At 39.6% G+C, this 20,251-nt stretch overlaps 1 long non-coding RNA gene across 4 annotated transcripts in view; it reads left to right on the top strand.

The window, feature by feature from the left end:
- Window positions 1–20,251, top strand: part of LOC138442558 (uncharacterized) — a 135,886-nt gene that overhangs the window by 10,428 nt on the left and 105,207 nt on the right. The window lies entirely within an intron of this gene.

The following is a 20,251-nucleotide window of genomic DNA, read 5'->3' as shown; positions in this document are numbered from 1 at the left end:
ATGTTAACCTCAGCAGTTACTTTGATTCTTTTTTGCTTAGAGAATTGGTCATAATCTGGTTGTAATTTTGGCCCAAATTTATTTATTTTGTTGAGCTAAACTGCATAATGGAAAATAATTCTCCTCACAACATATTACAGCACCAAAATGCTAACCTAGTAATTCACTGGACGTGTGCTGGAGACTGCCTTGAAATGGTGTAGGCTTAAAACCAGCGCTGATCTTGCAGAGCTTCTCCCACTCCTAGGGCTGCTCACTCCCAGGTCTGGTCAGGAGGCTGTTCTGAGAGTGACCTTGTACCCTAGCAATCAGGAGAATGTGCACCGTCTTGTAACAGTGAATCATAAAGCAGATCCAGGCTCCAGTGTAACCCACTTTGTTAATGAAAACAGTGAGGGTGGTATATTGACAGACTGCGACTTCATGCTGTCTTTAATTAACTGTGTCTCCTTCAGAACTTTGTTGCCTCTGGTACTATAAAGTGTGGAAGAACATGACGTTTACTCTAGGGCCTGGGAGAACTTCTTACTCACCTAGGGTAGCTTGCAAGTGTAATTCTGGGAGCAGATATGACTGATGACTCTCACGGGAAGCCACGCTGAGGACACCTGGAAGTAACTGTCCTTCATATCATAGGCATAACACTGAACAACCTAGAGATGCACAAACAGTGGAATTTAGAAGTAGCAGTACTGACTTTATGTAATAAAGGAAGCATTTTTAACTTCGAAAAACAAAAAAAAACCCAGAGAGAGTAGAACAGTGCTTTCCAGGGACTGTGGTGAGGGGATAATGAAGAGTTATTACTTAGTAGCTACAGAGTAGTTACAGAGTTTGTATGTGGGATGATGGAAAAGATTTGGAAACAGTGGTGATGGTTGCCACCAACTGTACACTGAAAAATGTTTAAAATAGACATTTAGAAGATATGGTCATGATATGTAGAAGTTAATACTTAGGTTTTAAACACCCTATAATTTCAAAATTTTTAATCAAGTAGACTTTGCAGAAAACTTACATAGCAGGTCAGAAAATGAGGTTTTTTAGTTAAGTGATTTTATAAATAGTAAGTTGTACATCGTAAATAGCAAATTGCAAACAAATAATAACACAAAACTATACTCATCTAACTTCCCTGGTGGCTCAGACTGTAAAGTGTCTGTCTACAATGCGGGAGACCCGGGTTCGATCCCTGGGTCGGGAAGATCCCCTGGAGAAGGAAATGGCAATCCACTCCAGAACTATTGCCTGGAAAATCCTGTGGACAGAGGAGCCTGGTAGGCTACAGTCCATGGGGTCGCAAAGAGTCGGACATGGCTGAGTGACTTCACTATCCATCTATCACTATACTCATCTAGGAATAAAATGGAATTTTAATTATTTAGTAATGGAAAGGGACATTCAAGGATCATCCTTATAAATATTCTTCAACAGGTGAATGGATAAACAAACTGATATACCCATACAATAAATACAACTGAATAATAAAAAGGGCAAACTGTTGATTCATACAAGACGGGTGTGCGTATGTAGTCGATTGCTCAGTTGTGTCCGACTCTTTGGGACTCCACGGACTGTAGCCTGCCAGGCGCCTCTTGTCCATGGGATTTCCCAGGCAAGAATACTAGAGTGGGTTGCCGTTTCCTCTTCCAGGGATTGAACCAGCATCTCTTGAGTCTCCCACATTGGCAGACAGATTCTTTACCACTAGTGCCACCTGGGAAGCCTACAAGACAGGGATGATCTTAAGTGAATTTTGCTAAGCCAGGCACAAAATGTACTGCATTGTGTGATTCTATTTATATATCATGGACAGCAAAATTATAAAGAAAACAATTAGTGTTTGCCAGGAATTAGGAGTCAAGCAAGGGGTTACCTAAGAGTGGGCTTGCTAGGTTGTATGATAATTCTGTAGCTTTTTTGAGTAATTGCCATACTGTTTTCCATAGCAGCTGCACCATTTGCATTCCCAGCAGCATTGCCCAAGTGTTTGTTTTTTCACATCGTCATCAATACTTGTTATTTTTCTACTACTACTATTATCCCAGTATGGCTCAGTCGGTAAAGAATCCATGTGCAATGCAGAAGACCCAGGTTTGATCCCTGGGTGGGGAAGGTCCCCTGGAGAAGGAAATGGCAACCCACTGCAGTACTCTTGCCTGGAAAATCCCATGGACAGAGGAGCCTGGGAATTTACTGTCGTGGGGTCGCAAAGAGTCCGACTTGACTTAGCGACTAAATCACCACCACAATTATTATTACTGCCATGTTAGTGGGAGTGAACGGTATCTCATTCTGTATTTGGTATGCATTTCCCAAGTGGCAAAGGATGTTAAGCATCTTTTCATGTACCTTTTTATGACTGTTTGTATACTTTCTTTGGAGAAATGTCAATTCAAGTCCACTGCTGCTGCTGCTGCTAAGTCGCTTCAGTCGTGTCCGACTCTGTGCAACCCCATAGATGGCAGCCCACCAGGCTCCCCCGTCCCTGGGATTCTCCAGGCAGGAACACTGGAGTGGGTTGCCATTTCCTTCTCCAAAGCATGAAAGTGAAAAGTTAAAGTGGAGTCACTCAGTCATGTCTGACTCTTAGCGACCCCTTGGACTGCAGCCCACTACATACTTTTAATTGGCCATTTGTATTTTGTTACCAAATTGTGAGTTCTTTATGTATTCTGAATATTAAACCTCTGTCAAATATATGGTTTGCAAGTATTTTCTTCCATTCTATAGGTTGTCTTTTCACTTTCTTTGATAATGTCCTTTGATGCAAAAAGTCTTAAGTTTCTATAGAGTCCAATTAATTTTTTTCTGTTGCTGCTTGTGTGTTATATCTAAGAATTTATTACCAAATCCAAGGTCATGAAGGTTTACCTCTGTATTTTCTGGTTTAATATTTTTCTTATATTTACATAATTGATCCACTCTTTTTAAGTTAATTTTTATATATGGTATGAGGTAGGGGTTATGAACATGTCTTTGTTTTTAGACCTTTAAGAAATGCAAACATTTTAAAGATTTAGTAGCCACTTCACAGTTCTTTCTCAGTGATAGCAGGCAGATGCACTATTAATGCATATTAAAACCTAATACTTGGAAAAAGGGGAAAAAAAGGCATGCTTGAACTCTTCACCTCAGATGTCTTTAATAAAAGATTCTTGGACACCATCAGATTTTGTTTTTCTGGTGCTTGCTTTTTCTTAACTGTTTTGCTGGCCTAGCTAGGTTTTGAAATATTCCTTACCAACTTCTCCGCATAGTTTGAGGCCCTAACATCATGGCACTTCGTGAGTACAGGGGAAGACCATCTCCTCACTATGTCAGTGTCTCCTTCCCTCCATAGAAGTTTTGCTCTGTTATCATAGCAAATTCTCATGAATCTAGATATGGAAGATTTTAATGATCACTATCTACCACCTAAAAAAATGATTAGACTTTAGAGAACACATAAAGTCTATCCTTGTTTTGGTTATCAGAAACATTGAAGGGATCTGAGCTAATTGCAGAGGATCATAATCTTTTTCCTTCATCCCCTTTCTAAGCTATTTGTTTATTTATTTTCTTTCTTCTTCTTCTTTTTTTTTTTAAACTTCAACTATGTCTAAAGAGAATAGGTCATTTCACAGTTTGCCAAATGAAGTACAGCTCCAACTTTGCCAGACCGCAATCTATCAAGAGTAACTGACACATAAATATTCCATTTGGGTCTTGGCAAACCCCTTAAGAAAGGCAGGGACAGATGGTGAATAGAGTGTAACAAAACTTTAAAGACAAAAGACGTATTACGAATTGAAAAGTGACTAAAAGAAATATGTAATAATTTGGGGTTTGTGCTTTAAACTCTGTAATGATGAATTTTCCAACCAACCTGAAGGAAATTAGAATTGAAAATAGGATGAAGATCAAAATTTATAAGCAAATACCAAACCAATTTAAAAATGACTGGACTATTGTAACAGTCTCCTTATTTGTCAAGAAAGAGGAAAAACATGCAAAATGTATTAGGTAAGGTACCCTGAATTTTGTGATAAAGGTTGAAGTTGACATTTGCAGTCTGGAGTTGCCCAAAATCTTTTGAAACAAACTCTGCATTTTAATATTTCCCCATAATGTTAACCTCACCATTTCAATGTAGAATATTAACCAAAACAAAACAAAAAACCAAAAACTTAGCTTTTCCAGTCCCTCCTCACTTTCTTTTAGAGTATCAATACATGATTTCTGCTAAGTTGCTTTAGTCGTGTCCAACTCTGTGCGACCCCATAGACGGCAGCCCACCAGGCTCCCCCGTCCCTGGGAGTCTCCAGGCAAGAACACTGGAGTGGGTTGCCATTTCCTTCTCCAATGCATGAAAGTGAAAAGAGAAAGTGAAGTCGCTCAGTCATGTCTGACTCTTAGCAATCCCATGGACTGCAGCCTACCAGGCTCCTCTGTCCATGGGATTTTCCAGGCAAGAACACTGGAGTGGGGTGCCATTGCCTTCTCCAGTGCATGAAAGTGTAAAGTGAAAGTGAAATCGCTCAGTTGTGTCCGACTCTGTGCGACCCCAGAGATGGCAGCCCACCAGGCTCCCCCCTCCCTGGGAGTCTCCAGGCAAGAACACTGGAGTGGGTTGCCATTTCCTCCTCCAATGAATGAAAGTAAAAAGTGAAAGTGAAGTCACTCAGTCATGTCCAACTTTTAGCTACCCCATGGACTGCAGCCTACCAGGCTCCTCCATCCATGAGATTTTCCAGGCAAGAGTACTGGAGTGGGGTGCCATTACCTTCTCCAATACATAATTTAGATTCTGACAAATATAGCTTTATGACATTTGGTTTGCAATTAATGGGCTTTCCTGGTGGCTCAGATGGTAAAGAATCCACCTGCAATGTAGGAGACCCAGGTTTGATCCCTGAATTGGGAATATCTCCTGGAGAAGAGAATGGGTACCAACTGCAGTATTCTTGCCTGGAGAAGTCCACAGACAGAGGAGCCTGGTGGACTACAGTCCTTCGGGGTCACAAAGAGTCAACACAACTGAGCGACTGATACTTTCACTATTTTTTTTGTCAATTAACGTATGTGGGGGAAGGATTAGACATGGGATACCCATTTTGCTGATGCAAAGACTGGCAAAAAACATGTGATTCTTTGTTCAGGTGTGGTGGCTGGCCCCAGTTTCCTGACTATGGTAGAGATAAAATGGTTCTGGGATCTGCCCAGCATTTTCACCAAAGTTATTCTTGTAAGTTTTGCCTACAGGCTATTTCACTAACCTTTCTAAAGATTCTATAATCCAGAGATCCCCAACCTCTGGGCCACAGACCAGTACCTCCTGTTAGATCAGTGTTGGTATTAGATTACAAAAAAGTGCACAATAAATGTAGTGCATTTGAATCATCCCCAAACCAGCCCCACCCCCCACCATGGCATCTACTCCATCGAAAAATTGTCCTGCATGAAATCAGTCCCCAGTGTCAAAAAGGTTGGCGACGGCTGCTATAAGCTATCTAGTGCCCATAGTAAATCCTTTCTTTCTTTAAACCAGAGTAGATTCTTTTGTCTGCAACCAGAACCTTGCTTAATATAAGATATATTGTGTATGTGAGTCTTGGAAAGCGTTAAAAATAGTATAGCATTAACATGAAGCCTCATTTAAAAAATCATGGATATTTAGAAATTTTAATGGTGAATTACTTTTTAAAAAGTACCAGGTCATTCAGTGAAGATTGATATTAATATGTATTCAAGTTTCCCTTTCTTTTAAATGGAGAATAAAACCAAATGAATCAGTGTATCTATAAATAATAATATTCATAGGCTCTCTTAGAGTTCAATATGCAGTATACATGTATAGCCATAAGAATATTAATGAGGACATTTTATGTAGTTTTTGAATGTGGAGGTATTAAGTCTTTCTACTCCTAATAAAGGTACTTTGATTTCTTTTTATCCACTGAGAGTAGTTGTAGCTATGTTCTAAACAAGAAAAAATTATTGAGAAAGATCACGATTGGAATCAAACTGTAATTCACAAATGTGTCAAATGCCTCAGAAGTATAAAATTAAGTGTTTAAGCATGGAAAACCTATTTAGTATTGGCATTCCTTCTCGTCACTCATGCAGGCTATTGAAGAATCATTCTGGAGTTACAATATAATACCAAAGCAGAGTACAGGCCTATGTGAATATTTTATGGTTTATTGTATGTGTGGCAGGCTTAAATTTTAATGCTGTGAAAGAAATGGGTAGCTCTGGAATCCTTGTGTCAACAAGATAGAAAACTGGTGATCCAATTAGTATAATGGGCGTCTGGCAGCCAAATGATGTACTTCAAAACCTGTCTGGGAATGACTGGCTCTCATCCGCACTTTTACAATATAAAGGGAAGAAAACAGAATGTGGAATCCTCCTCCTGTTTCTGTGAGGCCTTAACTGATTGAGTCTTGAATTCCAGACCTTTTCCATTAAAATGCTTGTCCTAAGTTTGTAAGTTCTCAGGTCTACCCAACTTCTCCTTCTTTTTCCATCACATCCTTACTGTTGGCCTCATTCTCATAATTTCTTGGTGGTCCTATGGACTGTTCTCCTATTGTTAGTTCATGGAAACTAATCATTATCTTGAGGCTATTTCTGTGATGTGGCAGTTACTTCAGGAATTTTTGATATTTTTTTCAAGTCTAAAGAGCTTTAGTCATAGTTTTAAAAAATTGTCATTAACATAAACAATACAGAGTCAGGAGTCTTCACATTGTAATCTTAGGATCCTCTTCTCAAAGGCAGTGAAAATAACATTGTAAAATTTCTCCTTGCCTTTTTCCCTTTTAGAACTAGAATCATAATTCTTTAAGTAGCCATCTAACTTTATTTTAAAATTCCATTCATTTGTATTATTATGTGCTGTATGTTGAGATACAGCCTGCTTGAGCCTCTTATGTTCCTCTACATCTTGCTGTATACATCCCCAGACTTTGCTGCTGTTGCTGCTGCTAAGTCGCTTCTGTCGTGTCCGACTCTGTGTGACCCCATAGATGGCAGCCCACCGGGCTCCCCGGTCCCTGGGATTCTCCAGGCAAGAATACTGGAGTGGGTTGCCATTTCCTTCTCCAGTGCATGAAAGTGAAAGTGAAGTTGCTCAGTGAAGTTGCCCGACTCTTAGTGACCCTGTGGACTGCAGCCTTCAAGGCTCCTCCATCCATGGGATTTTCCAGGCAAGAGTACTGGAGTGGGTTGCCATTGCCTTCTCTGCCCAAGTCTTTGACTTTTTTTTTTTTTTTAAACCTGGGCCATTTCTTGGAGTGTTTATGCACTTGGTAATCCTGAGAAAGTAATGCATTGCAGTTCACAGCACCTGATCACCTTTCAGACAAACCAACTTGCTTACTTCCTATTCTACAGCAGTGGATTTCCTATGTATAGAATCCTCCTCTGGGACTCACTATACTGTGTGTGCAGGCTCCACTGGGCCCTCCGCATTGCCTTGAGAGATCTGAGGACTGGTGCAACAATACTGATACTCTTGTTTCTCCTGCTGCAACTGGTAAAGTCCTTTGTCTCTGATTCAAGAGTCCCATGTCAGCATCCATTGAGCTGCGACAGGCTTCCTTATCAACTTGTATGGTTTTTTGTTGGAAGTCATCCTGCTTCTGCGATGTCAAATTTATTGAAGTAGGGCCCAAATCCTAATACTTTATTTACAAAATATCTTCCTTTTGAATAATTTAAGTCACTGTTATATATTCCATGCTTTTCCCTTAAAACATTATTATGAGGAATGTTGGTATTTTGTAAGTGAGGAATTGGAGCTTAAGTGATTTTTTTCAACGTTTTTTAATGTGTCTAGCTCATCAAGTGCTAGAATTCAGGCCTTCTCACTGATAACAGAGAGATGGTTGTGTCTTTGATAACTAATACTGCTGTCTTCTTTCCCATTCACATTCTCTGATAATTACACTTGCCTAATATGGAATAAAGAAATTATAACTGTTCTTCTAGGAAGAAAGAATTCTGGATAGTATAACTGCTAACTGAAAATCAGAAACTATCCCAATAGTCCATAGAACTTCTTAATATTTCATAGAACATGTTCTGGTCTTCACAAAAAATTACTCATATCAGAAAAAAACAAAATAAATGACATTTATTCTTAGCTTCAATTATGGTATTTCTCAAAGTGTGGTCCTCATCAGATAATCTGGACAGTCTTTTAAGAGTAGATTCCTGGGCTCTACCCCAGACTTACCAAATCAGAATTTCAAGGGTATCAAGGAATCTTGAATTTTTTAATCAACTGCCCCATGTCATTTTTATGTTTATTAGCACTTACCATGCATTATTACCAGGGTAGGTTCTAGAAACTAAGGATGGACTGCTCTTTTTGGCTAAAAATTGACAAATAGGGGAAAGAAACAGATTTACAAAACTTCTCTTGAATACAGTACTTTTAAAAAGTCTTGATAGAAGGAATGCAAGTCAACATCAAATTTATGTCTCCCATAAAGCCCAAAATCTGGCTTTATGTCATGAATTCAGCAGTAGTGATTTCAAAAAAACACCTGTATTTTGTGAAATAGCAGGGCTCATCTAATAAATTATTTTGCAGGGAGACTTTCTGTTCTGTGGTTGCATGACACCCTCTTTTGCCTGTTTATAAATCCATTCAACATATATTCATTGAGTGTCGACTTTCTGACCCAAGCGCCATTCTAGGCTAGGATGCTATAGCTAAGACCTTGAAGGGCCCCTGCCCTCAAGGTCTTTACGAGAAGAGGATGACAATTTTATTAAGAAAATAAAAAGTAAAATTCTTTACAGAAGAAGATGACAGGATTTTGTTAGCCAAAAATGACTTCTAACTCACAGAAAAGATGTTTTTGATATTCTTTCTCCCTAGATTTGAAGCTGAAAGTATGATTCTGAGACAAGGACACGTACCCTTGGAATGCTACTTGGTTCGTGCTGGACGTTTAAAGGTCATGTCAAGTAATATAAGCATGAACAAAAATACCAACGCTGAAAATTTAAGTGCGTTTGAAGAAGGAGACTTCATAGGGGTAAATACGGTCCCAATTTATTAGTCTCTCATCATTTTTAAAAATTAAGATTAAAAAAATATACTATAATATTGTCCTTGAGTATTATATATTTTGGTAATTGAAATGCTTAGTAAAAGCAGTTTTCCTTAGCACTGTAGAGCCAATTTATAGCCTATTGTATAGTTTGTCAATGTAGAGGACATACAAGATTATCAAGTGACTTATATGAGTGACTGACTGGTTAAATGAAGGAGTTACAAACCATGTAGCTCAGGAGCCAGGGTGGCATTAAGAAAGAGAAATGATGCTAAAACCAGTCCATTCTGAAGGAGATCAGCCCTGGGATTTCTTTGGAAGGAATGATGCTAAAGCTGAAACTCCAGTACTTTGGCCACCTCATGCGAAGAGTTGACTCATTGGAAAAGACTCTGATGCTGGGAGGGATTGGGGGCAGGAGGAGAAGGGGACGACCCAGGATGAGATGGCTGGATGGCATCACGGACTCGATGGATGTGAGTCTGAGTGAACTCTGGGAGTTGGTGATGGACAGGGAGGCCTGGCGTGCTGCGATTCATGGGGTCGCAAAGAGTCAGACGCGACTGAACTGAACTGATGCTAAAACACTTATGGATTCACGGGGCTCTTTCTGATTCTTTAAAGAAATGTTATCCTTTCAAAAGATTTTATGTGAAAGGGATAAAATTTAGGCTAAGAAAGCAGCTTGTATGTAATGATAAAACTTGCTTTATTTCTATATTTAGTCAAGGGCTCGTTGGATTTAGAGATCCTTGAAATCTGAAGTCCCTAGGTGGAGAGGTCTTGGGTTCGGTTCAGTCCTCAGTCGTGTCCAACTCTTTGCAACCCCATGGACCGCAGCCTAAATAAATTTCAAAGCCCAAAAATATTTACATTGAGAATGAATACTAAGGAAAATGAAGTGTCTCTAAAATGTTAGATCTTAATGCTCTGTGCTGTTAGGTCGGTAGATTTAATTAGATAACAAACCATCACAGAAGTACGGGAGGCAAAATCCCTCCTCTGTCCCCTTGGAGTTTTTCAGCTAGGTCTGAAAATTAAACCGACATAAAACAGAATAACAAGAGAAAAGCATATACATTTCTATAAGGTTTACATAACACAAAGAAGTAACAAAACCTAAATACTTTTATACCAGGTTGAAGAAAGAGAGGCAGTTGTGGGAATGTAACTAAAATATATGGGGAGGCTGAAGGAAGATTGAAAAAGATAAGAAGATAGGAATTATTTTAGCAAGGTCTGTTTGTACAGAATTCTCTTGGCTTTGACTCCCCATGGAAGAATGTTCTTTTCTCCTGGTATAGGGAGGGCATCTTTCAGAGAGGTGTTTTTTTTTTTTTTTAAATTAATTAATTTTAGTCCGTGCAGTGTGTGACTGCTCTGTAGTTGCAGCACGCAGGCTTCTCATTGCAGTGGCATCTCTTGTTGTGGAGCATGTGCTCTAGAGAGCTCGGGCACAGTAGTTGTGATACACCAGCTTAGTTGCCCCAAAGCATGTGGGATCTTCTGGGATCATGGATAAAACCCTTGTGCCCTGCATCGACAGCCAGATTCTTAACTACTAGACCACCAGGGAAGTCCCTACATGGGAGTTTTTGATATATTCAGGAAGAAAAGGGGAGTTTAGAATGCCCTTCTTAAATGTTGTTTTTAAAGTCTTTAGTTCTAAATAATTCTTATGTCAAAGTGGCATATTTGGGGGTGGGATATTCTGTCACCTTGATTATAGACCATAAAGCTTTTTCAGGGATTAAATTAGATAACGCACATAAAACTAATAGATCAGTGCCCAGCTGAACAGCACTCAGTAAATGGTAGTTAACAACTACCATTTTGTTGTTACTAATTATAATAAAAACAAATAATCATGTGCTATTGACAGATACATGCTCTTCAAATTAACTTTTTTAAAGTGTGCTTATAATGCTGCGTTATTAATGAAAGTGGTTGGTTGGTTCATTGCTGGGTCTATAATCTGAACCTAAAATGCGTATTCACAGAAACGTGCTGTGATGCTGCTGCAGGAGTTGTGTGTGATTCTGTTTGTTGGCAGTTGAAGTGCATTTTGTTACACAAGCCTTTGTCAAATGGAAAACAGAGACTTTCATTATTTTTGGAAAGTGATTTACAAGTGTTTAACAGTTCTTACAGCAGGCTCAGGGGTGTATTCTCATTCCCATATTATTTTAAAATTATTTCTTGGATAAATCTCACAAGACGTCTTGTTAGTTTCAGGGTGTTGATGATTCAACAGCAGCTGCTCTAAATTTTGTTGTTTTTTAAAATATAATTCAAGACAAATGGCTTTCTGAAGCTGTTTAGGCCATGTATTCCTAATCTGCCTATAAATTTTGATGTGCTAGATACTGGTGCAATGCCTAGTTGATCCCTTGGGAAGTCTGAAGTGAAAGCGTTGATTAGGTTCTTTTGGGCTGAGAGCCCTATTCAGCTATTTAGCTGGCAGGAAAGTCTTCATTTTTTCATTAGAGAAACTAGCGGCAGAAGAGTCTTACCTCAAGCCACTTATTGCTCTTAGCATGGTCACAAGCACTGGTTACTGGCTACTTACAACATCTGTTGCTGAGTCATTCTGGAAGCAAAGGAGAGCACTTGAATCTGTATTTGTTTCGAATGTTTTAAATGGGTATCTCTGTCAATACTTAGATCAAGCTCACGAGGTTTTCTGTGTGTTTGCTGGGATAAATCATTCTGTGATACACTCCTCGAATTCAGAGTGGACTATTCAATAATCTGACTTGAAAATGTCATAGGAAGTTTTGTGGATGTTTTAGTATTGATGAATATCAATTTAATAGACACATGCCATGTACTTTGTATTGAACCTGTGCTGTGGGAAGTTGATGGACTGGAAGACTTATGGCCATAGTAAGTTTCGTGTACTCTAAGGTCCTATGAAAAAAAGCATCAGAAATACAATGATATGAAGGATGTGGTTTTCTTTTTAAATATTATATCTGATTTATTATTTATGGACTATAAAAGGAAGGTAAGCTCCATTAACCCAGTGACCTTTATTTTTTCCCAAGCAGGATAATTGCATTCTAATGGAAACATAGGAACAGTAGGTATGGTAAATACAACTTCCTGTGCAAGTAGGGCAGCTCACATTAACCTCTGAAAGTGAGTTATGAGTTTCAGCATAAATTTACAAGCAACTCAAATTCTTTACCAAACAAAACAGAAAAATGCTGCCAATGTGTTAGCATAGGGAAAATCTAATAATACTTCTGGTGTTAATCTGATATCTTCTTTAAGTGTATTCTATTCTCTTTAAAGTGATAGTCATCAGTTTGATTCAAGACTGAACTTACAGCCTTACAGTAAGTGTCACAGTGTCATATCTCAAGTTGTGATGTGCCCTTACTTGGGAGTGCCATGAACATCTTATGTGAAAACCACAAAAATTTAGGGCTCCTATTCTGGCCACGCCTCACAGACTTTCTGTATTTCTTTTTTACATCTGATCATGTCTTCTGAATCTTAAGAGACTTAACTTTGAGAACTTCCTGGGATCCAGCCACAAGAAGGATGGAGTCTCAGTTCTGCTTTGGGTCCTTGATGCTCTGGAGTCACAGAGAGATGCCAGGGGAGGCTGTCAAATGGTGCTCAAATGCTAGGTCATGCATTATTGATATTCTCTGATAGTTCTTCACCTGCCAGAGAGCAGATGAGAAAGATATGGACAATGTATGTTTTTCAGAAGGTTGAATTGATTCAAAATTTAAAAGTGAGATACTCTCTATTTTAGACTTCTTTCTTTCTCTTTTGTGCTTAAGTATTATTTATTTCATGAAATAATGCTGACAATCCTAGGTAGTTGTTTTAATGTTCTTACACGACATACACAAGAAAACCAGAGGTTGCCAGCTATATATATCATATTCTTCCATCGCCAGATTTTTTTTTTTAATGAACCTATCTGGGAAATCTCCAAATCTGGAAACTAATGTACTTTGCAAAACTCTTTTGCCTGTATCAGGACTCAGAGGCCAGTGCTGGGATATGTCTCAAGATTCAGAAGACATTTGTGTTAAGTATATTACTTGCAGTAGTATTTAATTCATTTAATTCTCACAATAACTCTATTTGCTGCTATCCTTATTTCCTTTCACAGATTAAGGGAAAAAAGCTAAAAGATCATTAAGAAATTGTTTCAGGGACCGAGCTATTGAGCTGTAGGATTCACAGCCAGAGTCCTTAATGACTGTGATATGTCCATTAAGTGACGCTGTGAAAGATATAGACCTCTCATGAAGTTTTAGAGACTGCCCTGCAAGCTTGGAGAGATAGTTGTGAGCCTCCTGATTTCCAAGATAATTTAAAAAGCCTTTTTGTTTGTGCCAAGATTTACTACACAGTGATCCATTCCATAATATGCCAGAATATTTGTACAGACCTAGGCTTGTGGCCTGACTCACCATCTAAATCACAGACTTGTACACTCTGTGCCAACTGTCTGGTTGAATTGTAGGCAGAAATGTTCAGTTACTATTGTATATACTTCCAATTTTCCATAATTAGAGGTGGCCCTGGGAACTGAACAATAAGCAATTGGCACTCCTAGGCTACCTGACACTTGGTAGCCAAGCTCCTCTCCTGAGCAGTCAGAGAGACCTGAGCAATGGAAGCTCATCTCAGGAAGTCAGTGTGTTCCAGAAGTCAGTGACTGCCTTGTATTTGGGAAAAGAGATCCATGCAGGTATATCTAGTCCCATGCAGGAGCTCTGTTCTCTCCAGGCAGTGGGGTTGTCTCAGTGGTGTTTGCCTTTGAGGGAAAACAAATACCTTGCTGGAGACTGGGTAGCCACAGGAAACTTGAAAGTCCTAAAATTGAATGGGTGGTTATCAGCAGTATCTGATGTGGCTGTCCAAGAAAGTGGCAGTGGACGTTACAATCTCACAATTTTCTTTTACTAGTTTTATTTGTTTGCTCAGAAGTCAGTACATCAAAACCATTTCAGATTTTTGGCACTAGAGCCCTAGAAAGAAGAGTTCTATTATTGAGAAACAGAAAATTCCAGGAATGGCCATGAGGCCTCTTCAGCGGCATGCTTCTGATTATGCAGCCAGGGCGTAGGTTGTGCGAAAGCTTATCTCCAACAACCTTAAGAAACTTAGTGATTTTTAGATTTTGAGTATCTTACCAAGTTACTCACAGCACACTTATAGTTTCCAGATTTGTCTATATTTCTAATTCACTAAAAACCAATTCATTTAATATGAGCAAATTATTCAAGGAATCTGAAATCGCTTTAGTGTAGTGAACAGAATTTTGCCATCAGAGAGAACAAAGTTCTAATCCTGGCTCTGCCATTCACTTGCTGTGTGATTTTGGGAAAATGACTTAGCCTCTCTGAGCCTCAGCGGGCTCATTTTAAAATTGGGGATGATAAGACTCAGAGTGGGTGCAAAGTGAATTACAGAAAGCAACTCTGGGTAGTTATTGAGCCCTTACTATATGGCAGGTGCTGTTCCAGGCTTATGAATACAGTGGTGAACCTGAACTTGCTTTCAAAGAGCTTGTATTCAAAACGGAAGGCCCAGCTAACATGTGATTATAATAAAGCAAGGTGCAGGCTAATATTGTGGTGTGAAGCATGAGGGGCCTCAGGTACTCAGGGAAAATAAGTAACATAGTTTAGGTCAATGGAGCTCTGCCTTGACTGTTGATTAGGATCCCCTGGAGAGTTAAAAAAAAAGAAAAAAACAAATACCCTGGACACACCATTGACCAGTTAAACCAAAATCTCTAGGCTATAGCTTGGGGACCAGTAATGTTTTCAGTCCTCTGGTGATTCTTATGTGGAGCCTGGTTTGGGAAGCACTGGTTTAGGCTGTGATCCTGTGAGGGTTATCAGAGGAAGCTGAATTCTTGAGGCTGAAGCTTCAGGATGGTCCCCAGTTGGCCAAATGTAGAGGAGGGAACCGTGAGTGGGATGGGAGAGTTAAGCTGGTGCTAACACAGGGGTCTTAAATTACATTCTAAAGAAATGCCTTGTGTAAAGCAATTAGTGTTGGCTCAGGGCAGATTGTCAGTAAATGACAGTGATGGCTATTAAGTTCTTAGAGTCATTTACATGTAGGATGGGAGGGACATTCTAACTATGTCTGCTCAAGGATCTTAATGGAAAATTAATTTTCACATCATTTCAGTATCCCAGCCCCGTGAGTAGGAAGAAGAGGTTGCATTGTTTGGGTTACTGGTTTCATTCCATTCAAATTGTGCTTTCTGAGTCTAGTGAGTGACTAATTCCTCACTTGATATTTTAATTGTGGTGGTGGCTCAGAGGTTAAAGTGTCTGCCTCCAATGCAGGAGACCTGAGTTCGATCCCTGGGTTGGGAAGATCCCTGGAGAAGGAAATGGTAACCCACTCCAGTATTCTTGCCTGCAGAATCCCATGGACGGAGAAGCCTGGTAGGCTACAGTTCACAGGGTCGCAAAGAGTCGGACACGACTGAGCGACTTCACTATACACTATACTATAAGATACACTTAACACAAAACTTACCATTTTAACTATTTTTAAGTGTACAGTTCAGTAGCATTAAGTACAGTCACATTGTTGTGTAACCATCACCACAAATCATATGCAGAACCTTTTCATCATCCCCAAATGAAACTACGTACCCACTAAACAGGAATTCCCCATCCCTCTTTCCCCAGGCTCCTATAACTGCTGGTCTGCTTTCTGTCTCTGTAATTTGACTATTCTAGGTACTTTACATAAGTAGAATCATTGTTATTAGTTGTTGTTTTGTGTCTGGCTTATTTCACTTAGCACAATGTCCTCTTTAAAAAGATATTTTAATAGATCTTTTTCTTGGACCTTAAACTCTGACCTTTTAACAGCATAGGAATAGCTTCAACGTTAGGGAGTTCATAATATTTCAACACAGCATAATATGGCAAAACAGTGTCCAGAGTGTGTGTAAAAGTCCTGCTGGGTCTCCATGACAAAGGTATGAACATCCTGAATTATCAGCTATGGTTTATATCTGTCTGCTTCCTTAGATGACGTAAGAGCAACAGAAGAATAGCTCTTTTATGCACCTTTTTATAAGTCGTTATTCTATTTTTCTATCAATTTTATTTTTTGGCTGTAACTGATCACCTCATGAGAAGAGTTGACTCATTGGAAAAGACTTGGATGTTGGGAGGGATTGGGGGCAGGAGGAGAAGGGAACAACAGAGGATGAGATGGCTGGATGGCATCACTGACTCGATGGACGTGAATCTGAGTGAACTCCGGGAGTTGGTGATGGACAGGGAGGCCTGGTGTGCTGCGATTCATGGGGTCGCAAAGAGTCGGACACGACTGAGCAACTGAACTGAACTGATCACTGTAGACTACTTATTCCTGAGTCAACTAATAGACAAATACAGTGGACTTTCACATATCTGGGCTTCCCTTGTGGCTCAGCTGATGATAGAATCCACTTGCAATGCAGGAGACCCTGGTTTGATCCCTGGGTTGGGAAGATCCCCTGGAGAAGGGAAAGGCTACCCACTCCAGTATTCTAGCCTGGAGAATTCTATGGAATGTATTCCATGGGGTCGCAAAGAGTCGGACACGGCTGAACAGCTCACTTCACTTCACATGTCTCTTTTCTTCAAGCTGAATGGTGTATACAAATAGGGGGCTATTTTTAAATAATCTCATTCTGTGTTTATATTAAAGCAAGAACAACTTGCATCTTCACCACCTTGTATTATTTTGTCCAGTTACATCACTGATCTATTTTCAGTTTTCTCTGTCCTCCAAAAATTTTTATGAATAACTACTCAGAAGGGTGGAAACCCCTTGGCCCTAATAGTCATATGAAAAGTCATCATGACTCACCAGCAGCTTCGTCTTCCGGAAAGAACCTGAATTCTTTCTCTTTTTTCTTTACATTTCCTTTTCTTAAAATTTTATTTATTCAAAAGCACTTTTCAGGTCCCTAATGCATGTCAAGTAGCTCAGTGGTAAAGAACCCACCTGCCAATGCAGGAGGTGCAGGAGACGGTTCAAGCCCTGGGATAGGAAGATCCCCTGAAGGAGGAAATGGCAACCCAGTCCAGTATTCTTGCCTGGGAAATTCCATGGACAGAGGAGCCTGGTGGGCAACAGTCCATGGGGTCACAGAGAACTGGACACGACTGAGTGATGGAGCATGTATGTCAGGCACCACGTTAGAGGCCAGAACAAACCAAATAGATGTAGGGTCTGTTCTTGAAGAGTGTAGTGGATTTGGTACCGGTTGTTGATTTGCATAGTTGATTTCTGGTTCACAGTCAGCTAGTGCTAAAGGCAGTAGTGGATAATGTATTCGTACATGTTTCTTTGTTTCTTTTTCTTTTTTTTGTAACGTGAGAAGGTAGAACCACTTAAGGGGGTCTAGCTGACTGGCTGCCAAGATGCTCCACAGGGTGGCAAAATTCCTGTCACCTGGCTCTGACGTTAGATTTGTAGTTCTGGAACTTTATACACCAGTGCCTCGTGAAAGACCTCTTGACATGAGAGGAGAGAACAGACTCATGTTGTTATGAGAGAATGGTAATCCAAATGTTGATTTATTAATTTTGATGGAGAATATCCATTTCCAGCTACAAATTGTTTGTTTTTTATCATTTTATAAATCCTTCTTGCATCAGGGTAACTGAAGGGCTGAATTCACAGTCAAAGGGATATGAAGTGAAGACAAAATTGAAGTTATGTAGGTGATATCGAGGGGTCTTTTATCCAGACCAAGGGGATGCCTAGTATAAATCCAAACCCCATAGCCAAGAGCATGTGGAGAGGGAACTGATTGGATCCCACCAGCCATGTCTGCCCAGTGATGGGTCCTTACCGTGCCCTCCTTCTTTCTGCTTCTAGGCTGATTACTGGTCTGAGTGACACATTCCCTCATCACATATGCTAACATCATCAAGACTGAGAGCTACAGTCAGATCATACTCTTAATTTAGCCTTTCCATCTCTTATCTTTGCATAACTCTTATCTCATCTGTAATAGGTTATGATTGCTGGCCAAACTCTCAAAGAGTTCTAGGACTCTCTTGTTCCTCTTTCTAATCAGGTTGTTTTCTGCCTCCATCTATGACTGCATTTGAAGAAAGTCCTGTACTTCTTTAGGATGGAAACATTATCCTTACAAAATCCATGAGAGTTCTTGTGGTTTTTTTGGTTATGCCTTTCTATTCCTTCATCCGTTGAATCCATTTCTACTATATTTGCCTATCAACTAATTTTAAGGAAGTGCTTTGAACGGATTTAAGACCCAAGTTTTCAGAGAAAGAAAGTCTGGTTCTTCATCATGACCTAGACCCCAAGGGTTTAGTTTGAAAATATCAGTAACACTCATCTTTCACACTTCCATCACTTTCTCAGGGATCCCATTTTACCCTGAGGCTGTGTCAATTTCCTCCTCTGATGCTTGTCTTCTTCTTTCACATATGGGCCCTTTCTAAGCGGCAATGTCTTGACTGGGCCTACTTGAATTATAACCATCTTGAATTTATGTGCCATTTTTATGAGTCATTGAAATGTGATAAGCTAAGAAGCCAGGTGCTTTATCCATCCTAATTCTGAGCCTATATCCTGATGTCTTTATATTTTCCAAATATTGCTGTCTTACATTTCATACTTTTATATTCTATTCCTGATAACTTTATATTTCTTAGCTGCACAGAACTGAATTCCTTTCATTCATGAACTTCTAACAGTAACTTCACACCCTGGACTTCATTATCCATTTGCCACCATCTGTTAGTAAATACAGACTATAGAGTTTAACCCTTTATGCTTTCTGCCTGGGAATCTAGTGCGTTAATATCATCTTTGTCATCACTTTAGATATTGCTTACCTCGGAAAAATCAATGTGCTGGCTAGTGGCATTTTCACTTCCCATTTTAGGACTTTTGGGTGTGATGCATTTTAAGAACTGTCCAGTATATTAATAATAGATGAGAGATGGCGTCATATGAGCACATGGGGCCTTGGTGATTAAGGTCCCTGGGGATTCAGAAGAGCAAATTATAAAGCACATTTTATGTCTTGGAAAGAGAGCAGATACTATAATGAATTTTTAAGTTAGCAATTTGTTTAGTCTCCTGAGGCCCTGGCAGCTTGCTGAGGTTACAGGGGTAAAAAGTACCTGCAGAGAGGAATTTCTCAGTCAGAACCAACATTTAAAGTAGTGGTGTGTTAATGCTTAAAAAGAAATCCTGCATGCATTTTTTATAGCTTCTAGCTTTTGCAGCTGGATCTGACGAATGATGCTCCAAGAAGTTGAGCCAGCTTGCCATTTTCCAGGCTCCAGCTCCATTATTTATGTCTTTTCCAATAAAGCCTATGGCACATTCTTAGAGACTTAGCTTTGCTAAAAGTACAGCCCAATACCTGAATGGAGACTGGTAGCAAATGCCATTGGGCCTTCATTGTTTTTTCTTAACCCTGCTGTTCTTATCTAGGTATAATCAGTGATTTAACTTAATATCAAGTAACATTTTCAGAGATTCTGAGTTCATGGGGGTCTTTTGAAAAGTGAATTTTATGTGATTAGTGTTTGATTAAGTGTTCAAAGAAGACAGTTTCTATCACAATGTCAAGTAGAAATGTATCATTAAAAAATTGGATCAGAACTCAAAGATAAATTGAAGATTCCGTGAATTTTTATGATATTAGCACAGAGGAACTTCATTTTAAAAAGAGAAACCACATATTTTGGCTGTCTTCAGCAGTAGGCTAAAGAAGTTATGACCTAAATTCAAACGTAGTCCTATAGACCATAGCCTTTTAAGAGACCAAAATCCTGGAAGTAAGGAATATATAATCTACTCCCCTCTGCACTCCCATCAGAGAAGAAGCTATGGACCTTGACTCTTGGACTGGCTGACTAACTCCTGATACTTTGTTTACTGTGTGAGCCCCATACAGGCCTTGATTGCAAATGTAGTCCTACTAATGCTGTTGCCAGGTTATGGCCATGGTTTTTTCTCCTCAAATATCCCTCTGTAGTGCAGACATTCCCAAGGTGGCATCTGCTGTGTTTATGAACTTAACTACTCAAATTCTTCTCTTGCCTCCTCGCTAAGCTCCTTCTGCTTCCCTGGGAATGTCTCTGGGCACAGAGCTGTAACGGGAAAGAGTGAATTTCACTGTCCATGCTAGGTCTGTTTCTTTGGCGGCTTTT

Source organism: Ovis canadensis, chromosome 6 (assembly GCF_042477335.2).
Source record: "Ovis canadensis isolate MfBH-ARS-UI-01 breed Bighorn chromosome 6, ARS-UI_OviCan_v2, whole genome shotgun sequence".
NCBI lineage: Eukaryota > Metazoa > Chordata > Mammalia > Artiodactyla > Bovidae > Ovis > Ovis canadensis.
This window is presented reverse-complemented; position numbering and strand designations above follow the sequence as displayed.